The sequence below is a fragment of the Hyla sarda genome, chromosome 7 (genome assembly GCF_029499605.1).
Source record: "Hyla sarda isolate aHylSar1 chromosome 7, aHylSar1.hap1, whole genome shotgun sequence".
Classification (NCBI taxonomy): domain Eukaryota; kingdom Metazoa; phylum Chordata; class Amphibia; order Anura; family Hylidae; genus Hyla; species Hyla sarda.
This window is the reverse complement of record NC_079195.1, coordinates 79,871,629-79,884,243: the sequence shown is the minus strand read 5'-3', so window position 1 is coordinate 79,884,243 and position 12,615 is coordinate 79,871,629.

The following is a 12,615-nucleotide window of genomic DNA, read 5'->3' as shown; positions in this document are numbered from 1 at the left end:
CGGCCAGAGCTCTTTGCATGACAGTGGGCTCAGCCTATCACTGGCCAGGGCGGGACATCGCTCCGGACGGTGATAGGCTGATGGCTGTCCGACGTTCCCGTCCCCAGTGTAATGCTGACGTAGGTAAATTTTCTTTATCTTTTGCAACCCGGGCATAGGGATACAGCATACAGCAGTGGTCTCCAACTGCAGCGATCGCCGCATGTCGGCTATTATTGCTGACCCCCAGCAACAGGAATCAGCTGGGGGCCGGCCGGTATGGCACGAGATTGAGTTAGGAGCCTGCACCATACCTGCTTAACCTCCTTAAGGATACAGACCATTTTGACCTTAAAGGGGTATTTCCAGGAATTTTTTTTTATTTGACTATACTAAAGGGGCTGTAAAGTTAGTGTAGTCCATAATATAGTGTCTGTACCTGTGTGTGACGGTTTTCTTACAATTCTTATGCAATTTTCACCCCAATATTTATTTAATAGCATACAAAATTACTGTTGTCTCAGATTTTTCCCAGGTTTCAATGCGGCCAAGACCCGACATCACTAGTCAGCTGATGACAGGGAGCCTGTCTGCTTCAATGGGTGGAGCGATCGCTTGGTGGGAGAGAGATCAATCTACAGCTAATGCAACAGCTGTAGGAACCCTGATTGACAACCACAGGTCTTTTGAATGGATGCAGCTCATTTTTTAATGGGCGAGTTGGTTGATGTATGGGAGGGAGGAAAATGGAATTATGGGATTTGTAGTAAAAAAATAAAAAAAGTCAAACAGGAAATACCAGTTCACAAAAAGCTAGCCACAGTGTTCTGGTATTCTCACAATATTGCCATTTAGCTCCAAGACAAGCGCAGATCCTTCCTAAGCATGTCCATTACTGTCTTCCAGGTACATACTAAAATCGCCTTATGGTGGAGAACCCCTTTAACCTCTTCAGGATACCGGGCGTATGCATACGCCCTACATCCCGAGTCCTTAAGGACGTGAGGCGTATGCATACGCCCGTGGGAATTCCGGTCCCCACCGCTAGCCGGTTGGGGACCGGGATGCCTGCTGAAATCATTCAGCAGGCATCCCAGCACATCGCCGAGAAGGGTCCCAAGACCCCCTCCCTCCATGTCAGCGATCGGAGAAAATCGCATGTCAATTCAGACATGCGATTTTCTGCTATTCCGGGCTGATCGGGTCTCTGGTGACCCGATCATCCTGAGGGATAGGAGCGAGGTCGCAGTGCTGCGATCTCCTCCTATCCCCTGCCATTGGTCAGAACTGATTCTGACCAATGGCAGCACAGGACAGTGGGTTGCCATGGTAACCCCCATTCTGCCCAAACGGTAGCCCTCCAGATGTTGCCAAACTACAACTCTTATCATGCCCAGACTGCCCAGGGAGTTGTAGTTATGTAACATCTGTCCCTTCAGATTTTGCAATTTTCATGACATTTTTGAAAATTGCTGCTCTACTTTGAAGCCCTCTAACTTTTTCAAAAAGTAAAAATATGTCCATTTTATGATGCCAACATAAAGTGGACATATTGTATTTGTAAATAAAAATAAAATGTATTTGTAATATCCATTTTCCTTACAAGCAGAGAGCTTCAAAGTTAGAAAAATGCTAGATTTTCAAAAATTTCATGAAATTTGGTGATTTTTCACCAAAAAAGGATGCAAGTAACGACGAAAATTTACCACCAAAATAAAATAGAATATGTCACGAAAAAAATCTCAGAATCAGAATATTCGGTAAAAGCGTTTTAGAGTTATTAATGTGTAAAGCAACGGTGGTCAGAATTGCGAAAAAGGGCTGCATCCTTAAGGGGTTAAGGGCGCAGTCGTTCTTTGCAAATCTGACCACTGTCACTTTAAGCATTAATAAATCTGGGACGCTTTAACTTATGAATTTGATTCTGAGATAGTTTTTTGGTGACATTCTACTTTGTGTTAGTGGCACATGGTCATGGATAATTGCATCATTTCTTGGTGAAAAATGCTAAAATTTCAGGAAACATTTGAAAATTTAGCATTTTTTGAACTTTGAAACTCACTGCTTGTAAGGAAAATGGACAGGCCAAAAAAAATAATATATTGATTAACATATACAATATGTCCACTTTATGTTTGCATAAAGTTGACATGTTCTTAATTTTTGAACCCATTAGAGGACTTCAGAGTATAGCGGCAATTTTCCAAATTTTCACGAAAAATTCAAAATCTGAATTTTTCAGGGGTCAGTTAAGTTTGAAGTAGATTTGAGGGGCCTTTCTGTAAGAAATACCCCATCAATGACCAATTATAGAAACTGCCCCCCTCAAAGTATTCAAAATGACATTCAGAAAGTTTGTTAACCCTTTAGGTGTTTCACAGGAATAGCAGCAAAATGGAAGCGACAATTCACAATCTTCATTTTTTACACCAACATGTTCTTGTAGATATGTAGACTAATATATATACCGTATTTATCGGGGTATACCACGCACCGGCCTATAACACGCACCCTCATTTTACCACGGATATTTGGGTAAAAAAAGTTTTTTACCCAAATATCCATGAAAAAATTAGGGTGCGCGTGTGCGCGTGTATACCCCGATACACCCCCAGGAAAGGCAGGGGAGAGAGGCCGTCGCTGCCCGCTTCTCTCCCCCTGCCTTTCCTGGGGTCTAAAGCCCTGCTGTCGGCCCTTTTCACCCCCTGGTTATCGGCGCCGCTGCCCGTTCTGTCCCCCTGACTATCGGTGCCGGCGCCGATAGCCAGGGGGAGAGAAGGGGCAGCGGCACCCATTGCCGGCGCAGCTGCCCCGTTGCCTCCCCCCATCCCCGGTGGCATAATTACCTGAGTCCGGTCCGCGCTGCTCCGCTGCTCCAGGCCTCCGTCGTGCGTCCCCGGCGTCATTGCTATGCACGGCGCGGCGCATGACGTCAGAGCGCCGCACCGTTCAGCGCATAGCAATGACGCCGGGGACGCACGACGGAGGCCTGGAGCAGCGCGGACCGGACTCAGGTAATTATGCCACCGGGGATGGGGGGAGGCAACGGGGCAGCGGCGCCGGCAATGGGTGCCGCTGCCCCTCATCTCCCCCTGGCTGTCGGCGCCGCTTCTCTCTCCCTGGCTATCGGCGCCGGCACCGATAGGGGGACAGAACGGGCAGCGGCGCCGATAACCAGGGGGTGAAAAGGGCCGACAGCAGCGCTCTAGACCCCAGGAAAGGCAGGGGGAGAGAAGCGGGCAGCGACGGCCTCTCTCCCCCTGCCTTTCCTGGGGGTGTATCGGCGTATAACACGTACACAGACTTTAGGCTAAAAATTTTAGCCTAAAAAGTGCGTGTTATACGCCGATAAATACGGTATATGTTTTTGTTTTTTTACACGGGGTAAAAGGAGAAAAAGCCCCCTAAAATTTGTAACCTACTTTCACTCGAGTAAGAAAATACCTCATATATGGATGTAAAGTGCTCTGTGGGTGCACTAGGGGAAGGAGCGACAATGGGATTTTGAAGAGCGAATTTTGCTGAAATGGTTTTTGGGGGGCATATCGCTTTTAGGAAGCCCCATGGTGCAAGATAAGGAGAAAAAAAAACAGCCACATTGCACACTGTTTGGGAAACTACACCCATCAAGAAACGTAACAAGGGGTACAGAGAGCCTTAACCCCTTAAGGCCCAGGTCATTTTACACCTTAGGACCAGAGCGTTTTTTGCACATCTGACCACTTTCACTTTAAACATTAATAACTCTGGAATGCTTTCAGTTATCATTCTGATTCCGAGATTACTTTTTCGTGACATATTCTACTTTAACATAGTGGTAAAATTTTATGGTAACTTGCATCCTTTCTTGGTGAAAAGTCCCCAAATTTGCTGAAAAATTTGAACATTTTGCATTTTTCTAACTTTGAAGCTCTCTGCTTGTAAGGAAAATGGATATTCCAAATAAAAAAAATTTGATTCACGTTTCCAATGTCTACTTTACGTTTGCATCATAAAAGTGACAAGTTTTTACTTTTGGAAGACACCAGAGGGCTCACTTTTTCAGGGACCAGTTCAGGTTTGAAGTGGATTTGAAGGGTCTTCATATTAGAAATACCCCACAAATGACCCCCCAAAGTATTCAAAATGGCATTCAGTCAGCATTTTAACCCTTTAGGTGTTTCACAGGAATAGCAGCAAAGTGAAGGAGAAAATTCACAATCTTCATTTTTTACACTCGCATGTTCTTGTAGACCCAATTTTTTAATTCTTACAAGGGGTAAAAGGAGAAAATTTATACTTCTATTTGTAGCCCAATTTCTCTCGAGTAAGCACATACCTCATATGTCTATGTAAATTGTTTGGCGGGTGCAGTAGAGGGCTAAGAAGCGAAGGAGCGACAAGGGGATTTTGGAGAGTACGTTTTTCTGAAATGGTTTTTGGGGGGCATGTTGCATTTAGGAAGCACCTATGGTGCCAGAACAGCAAAAAAAAAAAAAAAACACATGCCATACCATTTTGGAAACTAGACCCCTTAAGGAACGTAACAAGGAATGAAGTGAGCCTTAATACCCCACAGGTGTTTCACAACTTTTGCATATGTAAAAAAAAAAAAAAATTTTTCACTAAAATGTGTGTTTCCCCCCAAATTTCACATTTTTCCAAGGGTTAATAGCAGAAAAGACCCCCCAAAATTTGTAACCCCATCGCTTCTGAGTATGGAAATACCCCATGTGTGGACGTCAAGTTCTCTGCTGGCGCACTACAATGCTCAGAAGAGAAGGAGCGCCATTGAGCTTTTGGGGAAAAAATTGTTTGGAATGGAAGTCAGGGGCCATGTGCGTTTACAAAGCCCCCCGTGGTGCCAGAACAGTGGAACCCCCCACATGTGACCCTATTTTGGAAATTACACCCCTCAAAGAATTTAATAAGGGGTGCAGTGAGTATTTACACCCCACTGGCGTTTGACAGATCTTTGGAACAGTGGGCTGTGCAAATGAAAAATAAAATTTTTCATTTTCATGGACCACTGTTCCAAAAATCTGTCAGACACCCGTGGGGCATAGATGCTCACTGTACCCCTTATTACATTACGTGAGGGGTGTAGTTTCCAAAATGGGATCACATGTGGGTATTTATTTTTTTGTGTTTATGTCAGAACCGCTGTAAAATGAGCCATCCCTGTGCAAATCACCAATTTAGACCTCAAATGTACATGGTGCGCTCTCACTCCTGAGCCTTGTTGTGCGCCCGCAGAGCATTTTAAGCCCACATATGGGGTATTTCTGTACTCAGGAGAAATTGTGTTACAAATTTTGGGGGTCTTTTTTTCCTTTTAACGCTTGTGAAAATAAAAAGTAAAGCACAACACCAGCATGTTAGTGTAAAATGTTTTATTTTTTTACACTAACAAGCTGGTGTAGCCCCAACTTTTCCTTTTCATAAGGGGTAAAAGGAGAAAAAGCCCCCCAAAATTAGTAGTGCAATTTCTCCCGAGTACGGAGATACCCCATATGTGGCCCTAAACTGTTTCCTTGAAATACGACAGGGCTCCGAAGTGAGAGAATGCCATGCACATTTGAGGACTATATCAGGGATTGCATAGGGGTGGACATAGGGGTATTCTATGCCAGTGATCCCCAAACAGGGTGCCTCCAGCTGTTGCTAAATTCCCAGCATGCCTGGACAGTCAGTGGCTGTCCGGAAATGCTGGGAGGAGTTGTTTTGCAACAGCTGAAGGCTCCGTTTTGGAAACACTGCCATACAATAAGTTTTTCATTTTTACTGGGGGGACAGTGTAAGAGGGTGTATATGTAGTGTTTTACTCTTTATTATATGTTAGTGTAGTGTAGTGTTTTTAGGGTACATTCACACTGGCGGGTTACGGTGAGTTTCTCGCTAAAAGTTTGAGCTGCGGCGAAAAATTTGCCTCAGCCCAAACTTGAAGCAGGAAACTTACTGTAAACCCGCCCGTGTGAATATACCCTGTACACCAGCATTTTAGTGTTTGGCACCACAGTGTAAGGGTGTGTGTGTGTGTATATATATATATATATATATATATATATATATATATATATATGTATATATAGTGTTATACTCTATTTTATGTAGTGTTTTTTTTTTAGGGGACATTCACACGGCAAGGTTCACAGCAAACCCGCCTGTGTGAATGTACCCTGTTCAGATTGGGGGGGGGGGGGGGGGGGGGCAAACCTCCAGCTGTTTCAAAACTACAACTCCCAGCATGTACTGACAGACCGTGCATGCTGGGAGTTGTACTTTTGCAACAGCTGGAGACAAACTGGTTGGAAAACCTTCAGTTAGGTTCTGTTACCTAACAGTATTTTCCAACCAGTGTGCCTCCAGCTGTTGCAAAACTACAACTCCCAGCATGTACTGATCGCCAAAGGGCATGCTGGGAGATGTAGTTATGCAATAGCTGGATGTACGCAACTACAACTCCCAGCATGCCGAGACAGCTGATTGCTGTTTGGACATGCTGGGATTTGCAGTTTTGCAACATCTGGAGGGCTACAGTTTTAGAGAACACTGCAAAGTGATCTCCAAACTGTGGTCCTCCAGCTGTTGCAAAACTACAATTCCCAGCATGCCCCGACAGCAAACAGTTGTTTGAGCATGCTAGGAGTTGTAGTTTTGCAAGATCTGGAGGGCTACAGTTTAGGGACAACTATATAGTGGTCTCAAATTGTAGCCCTCCAGCTGTTGCAAAACTAAATATTCCAGCATGCCCAAACAGCTGTCTGGGCATGCTGGGAGTTGTAGTTTTGCAACATCTGGAGGGCTACAGTTAGAGACCACTGTATAATGGTCTCAAACTGTACCCTCCAGATGTTGCTAGGCAACTCACCGGCTTCCGTCGGATCCAGCCGCCGATCTCCGTCGCCCGCAGCCTCCGTCGCCCGCCCGGATCGGTAAGTGGATCTTTCCACTGCCCCCGATCTGCTATTGGTGGTCGCTTCTAGACCACCAATAGCAGGGATAGGAGGGGTGGCAACCCTGCCACCTCACTCCTATCGCTTCAGGGGGATCCTGGGTGTCTTAGACACCCGCGATCCCCCTTCTATTTCGGGTCACTATAGACCAGTAATGACCCGGAATCGCGCAAATCGCAAGTGTAAATTCACTTGCGATTTGCTGCGATCGCCGACATGGGGGGGTCTAATGACCCCCCTGGGAATTTTCACGGGATGCCTGCTGAAGTATTTCAGCAGGCATCCCGCTCCGATCCCCGCACGGCGGGGACTAGAACTGCCCATGACCTAAATGTACGTCCCTGGTCCTTAACCCCTTAAGGACGCAGGCGTACCGTTACGTCATGGGTCCTGTAGGGGTAAAAGTGGAAAACTATTTTTTTTTAATCAACTGGTGCCAGAAAGTTTTAGGAACGGTCCAGAGCAGGAGAAAATCCCCTAGCAAACATATGCTGCTCAGGACAGTTCCTAAAATGGACAGCAGAGAACACGGTGGTCGTGACATCAGAAAAATCTAAAAAGTAAAGCATTTCCTCTGTAGTATATAGCCCCTAAAAAGTACTGGAAGGATTAAGATTTTTTTTTATAGAAGTAATTTACAAATGTGTTTAACTTTCTAGCACCAGTTGATTTAAAAAAAAAAAAAAAGGTTTCCACAGGAGTACCCCTTTAACACCCCACAGGTGATTGACAAACTTTCGTTAAAGTGGGACGTGAAAATGAAAAATTTTATTTTTTTCTTTAAAATGCAGATGTGCCCCCAAATTTTTCATTTTCACAATGTGTATTAGGCGAAAATGTACCCCAAAATGTGTGACCCCTTTTCTCTCCAGTACGGAAATACCCCATATGTGGATGAAAAGTGCCCTGAATGTGCACTAGAGGGCTCAGAAGGGAAGGAGCAACATTGGGCTTTTAGAAAGCAAATTTTGCTGAAATGGTTTTTGGGGGCATGTCTCATAGGGCTGGGCGGTATGACCAAATATGTGTATCACGTATTTTTTTTAACTTACAGCAGTTCCACGGTATATATAACGGTATTTTCACCCCCCCCCCCCCCAAAATCATGTGACCTGCCAGCGCTGTTCTGCCCCCACGCCCCAATCATGTGACCCGTGCGCAGTGTTCGGCTTCCCCCCCCCCAAATCATGTGACCAGATTAATGATTAGCCCAGCGGGGTACTACTCACAGATGTCAAGCACTGCCCTCCTCTTTGTTGGGGGCCATCGGCGATGGAACTCACTGACTGCTTCTTATATGACAGTGGGCTCAGCCTATCACTGGCCGGGGCGGGGCATCGGTCCTGCCGGTGATAGGCTGACGGCTGTCCTTCCCCGTCCCCAGCGTGTGGCCGAGGTGGGCGAGGTAAAAGTAAATTTTCTGTATCTTTTACAGCCCGGGCATAGGGAACTCACTGTACGCCAGTGGTTTCCAACCTGCGGACCTCCAGCTGTTGCAAAACTACAACTACGTTGGCTGTCCGGGCATGCTGGGAGTTGTAGTTTTGCAACAGCTGGGGGTCCGCAGGTTGGAGACCACTGGCGTACAGTGAGTTCCATCGCCGGCGACCCCCAACAAAGAGTAGGAGGGCAGTGCTTGAGATCTGTGAGTAGTACCCCGCTGGGCTGATCATTAATTGGGGGGGGGGGGGGCAGAACAGCGCTGGCGGGTAACATAGGGTTGGTTCCCCGATGTGGGGACAGTGCTGCGCTAGGCTGATAATACATTTCCGAGGGGGAGGGGCCCAACCGGTATTGCAGTATGGGGGAAAATTCATATCGTGCAGCCCAATAAAAAAAAAAAAAAAAAATCGGTATTCGGTATGAACCGGTATACCGCCAAGCCCTAATGTCTCATTTAGGAAGCCCCCATGGTGCCAAAACAGCCACATAAAAAATTTAAAAAACACATGGCATACTATTTGGGAAACTATACGCTTCAAGTAGAGATGAGCGAACTTACAATAAATTAGATTCGTCACAAACTTCTCGGCTCGGCAGTTGATGGCTTTTCCTGCGTAAATTAGTTCAGCCTTCAGGTGCTCCGCTCGGCTGGAAAAGGTGGATACAGTCCTAGGAGACTCTTTCCTAGGATTGTATCCACCTTTTCCAGCCCACCGGAGCACCTGAAGGCTGAACTAATTTACGCAGGAAAAGTCATCAACTGCCGAGCCGAGAAGTTCGTGACAAATCGAATTTACTGTAAGTTCGCTCATCTCTAGCTTCAAGGAACGGAACAAGGGGTACAGTGAGCCTTAACACCCTACATGTTTTTGACAAATTTTCACTAAAGCTGGACGTGAAAAATCACAAAAATGCTGGTTTTATAAGGTAAAAAGGAGAAAAAGACTCCCAAAATGTGTACCAATATTTCTTCTGAGTATGGAATTAACCCAAGTGCTCTGCAGGCGAACTACAATGCTCAGAAGAGGAGGAGCCTCATTGGGCTTTTGGAGAGAGAATTTGTTTGGAATAGAAGTCGGGGGCCCCCTGTGGTGCCCCCCACATGTGACTCCATTTTGGAAACTGCACCCCTCATGGAATGTAATAAAGGGTGCAGTGAGCATTTACACCCCACTGGCGTTTGACAGATCTTTGGAACAGCGGGCTGTGCAAATGAAAAATTTTATTTTTCATTTTCACGGACCACTGTTCCAAAAATCTGTCAGACACCTTTGGAGCGTAAATGCTCACTGCACCCTTTATTACATTCCGTGAGGGATGTAGTTTCCGAAATGGGGTCACATGTTCCACTGTTCTGGCACTATGGGGGCGTTGTAAACACACATGGCCCCCGACTTCTATTCCAAACAAATTCTCTCTCCAAAAGCCCAATGGCGCTCCTTCTCTCCCTGTAGTGCGCCTGAAGCCCACTTTACATCCACATATGGGGTATTTCCTTACTGGGGTAAACAATTTTCTTTACTATTACCCCTTGTGAAAATGAAAACACCAGCATTTTAGTGTTTGGCACCACAGTGTAAGGGTGTGTGTATATATATATATATATATATATATATATAGTGTTATACTCTATTTTGTGTAGTGTTTTTTTTTAGGGGACATTCACACGGCAAGGTTCACAGCAAACCCGCCTGTGTGAATGTACCCTGTTCAGATGGGGGGGGGGGGGCAAATCTCCAGCTGTTGTAAAACTACAACTCCCAATATGCACTGACAGACCGTGCATGCTGGGAGTTCTAGTTCTGCAACAGCTGTAGGCACACTGGTTGGGAAACACTGAGTTAGGTAACAGACTACTGCCGTGTTTCTGCACCAGTGTACTTCCAGCTGTTGCAAAAAATACAACTCCCAGCATGCATGGTCTGTCAGTGCATGCTGGGAGTTGTAGTTTTGCAACAGCTGGAGGCACACTGGTTGGGAAACACTAAGTTAGGAAACAGACAGTGTATCCCAACCAGTGTAACTCCAGTTGTTGCAAAACTACAACTTCCAGCATGCTCAGACAGCCAAAGGGCATACTGGGAGTTGTAGTTATGCAACAACTAGAGGAGAACAGTTTGGAGACCACTGTGTAGTGGTCTTCAAACTGTGGCCTTCCAGATGTTGCAAAACTTCAGATGTTGCCGAATGCTTGCAGTTGAACTTTTGCAACATCTGCATGGTTACAGCTTGGACACCACTATATAGTGGTCTCTAAACTGTGCCCTTCCAGATGTGGCAAAACTACAACTCCCAGCATGCCGAGACTGTCCAGGCATGCTGGGAGTTGTAGTTTTGCAACATCTGGAAAGGCACAGTTTGGAGACCACTGCACAGTGGCTTCCAAACTGTGGCCCTCCACAAGCTGTCTGGGCACCAAACAGCAAACACAGCAATCGCCGCCGCACAGGAGCCCTCTGCCGCCTGTCGCACAGGATCACCACCCGGTAACCGCCGCCTGCTGCCCATCGCCCACAAATAAAATGACCAACGAATCATGGCAATCACCGACAGGGTGGGGGGTGAGGGAAGTGTCTCAGGAACTCCCTAGGGGATATGGTGCTTGTCGTTAAGGGGTTAAAGTGGTACTCTGGTGGAAAACTTTTTTTTTAAATGAACTGGTACCAGTAAGAAACAGATTTGTAAATGATCATCTCACCAGACATAAAAAGGGACATAGCATCCTGCAGATCATCTCACCAGACATGAACAGGCACATAGCATCCTGCAGCTCATCTCACCAGACATAAAAAGGCACATAGCATCCTGCAGATCATCTCACCAGACATGAACAGGCACATAGCATCCTGCAGATCATCTCACCAGACATAAAAAGGCACATAGCATCCTGCAGATCATCTCACCAGACATGAACAGGCACATAGCATCCTGCAGATCATCTCACCAGACATGAACAGGCACATAGCATCCTGCAGCTCATCTCACCAGACATAAAAAAGCACATAGCATCCTGCAGATCATGTCACCAGACATGAACAGGCACATAGCATCCTGCAGATCATCTCACCAGACATGAACAGGCACATAGCATCCTGCAGATCACCTCACCAAGCATAAGGCTCTCCTAGCATCCTGCAGACATTTGGCCCCTGCTCCCTGATGAATGTCCTGCCAGCAGGGTCTCAGCCTCTTGTTCTGGTGGACCCTGCTCCTGCTGGACTCCTGGCAGCCGCATAGGAGCACACAGCCGAACACTAGAGGCCCTGGTGTACTGGTGGTGCTGCTTCCTGATTGGTCACTGAGCGATCATGTGACCTGTCTCCCCTTCTCTGTGAGGAATGTGTTGTGTCTCTGCAGCAGTTTCTGTATAAGCTTCTCGGCTCTGCAGTGTTTGCTTGTAGAGCCGGTGCATTGCCGTGGAATGAGATTTGCCATAGAATGAGATGGTCCGCCTCCATCACATCCTATTGGCTCTCTCTTGTCACGTGACATATTTAAACGTCACGCATCGATGCGCACAGTAGTGTCAGTTTGCCTATCACAGGGAGAGGATCTCCTCACCCTGTGATAGCTGAAGCTGTACGGAGCTCTCATGGCCTCTGTGGCCCGACAGAAGTTCACACATGTACGCAGCTCATACGGCTGCCTCATATACATTTACTGTTGATCCACAGCGCTATCGGGATCCCTATGCCCGATGGCGCTGTCATCAGGATCCCCACGCCCGCAGCTCTACTCCCCGTCCCCCGCATCTCTACTCCCCGTCCCCCGCAGCTCTACTCCCCCTCCCTCCGTAGCTGTACTCCCCGTCCCGTTAACGCTCAGTGAGCGGGGAACAGAAAGTAAAGCATCGGGCGCAGGTTAAGTTATTCGCGTAGTGCTGCGCATGCGCAGTACTACTTTACCTGCGCCCGATGCTCTACTTTCTGTTCCCCGCTCCCTGAGCGTTAACGGGACGGGGAGTACAGCTGCGGGGGGCGGAGGACGGGGAGTAGAGCTGCGGGCGTGGGGCGCTCGCGGGGACGCATACTGATGACAGCGGCATCGGGTATAGGAATCCCGATAGCGCTGTGGATCAACAGTACATGTAATAATAGAGTATGTGTATATGAGGCAGCCGTATGAGCTGCGTAAATGTATGAACTTCTGTCGGGCCACAGAGGCCATGTTAGCTCCGTGCAGCTTCAGCTATCACAGGGTGAGGAGATCCTCTCCCTGTGATAGCCAAACTGAGACTACTGTGCGCATCGATGCGTGA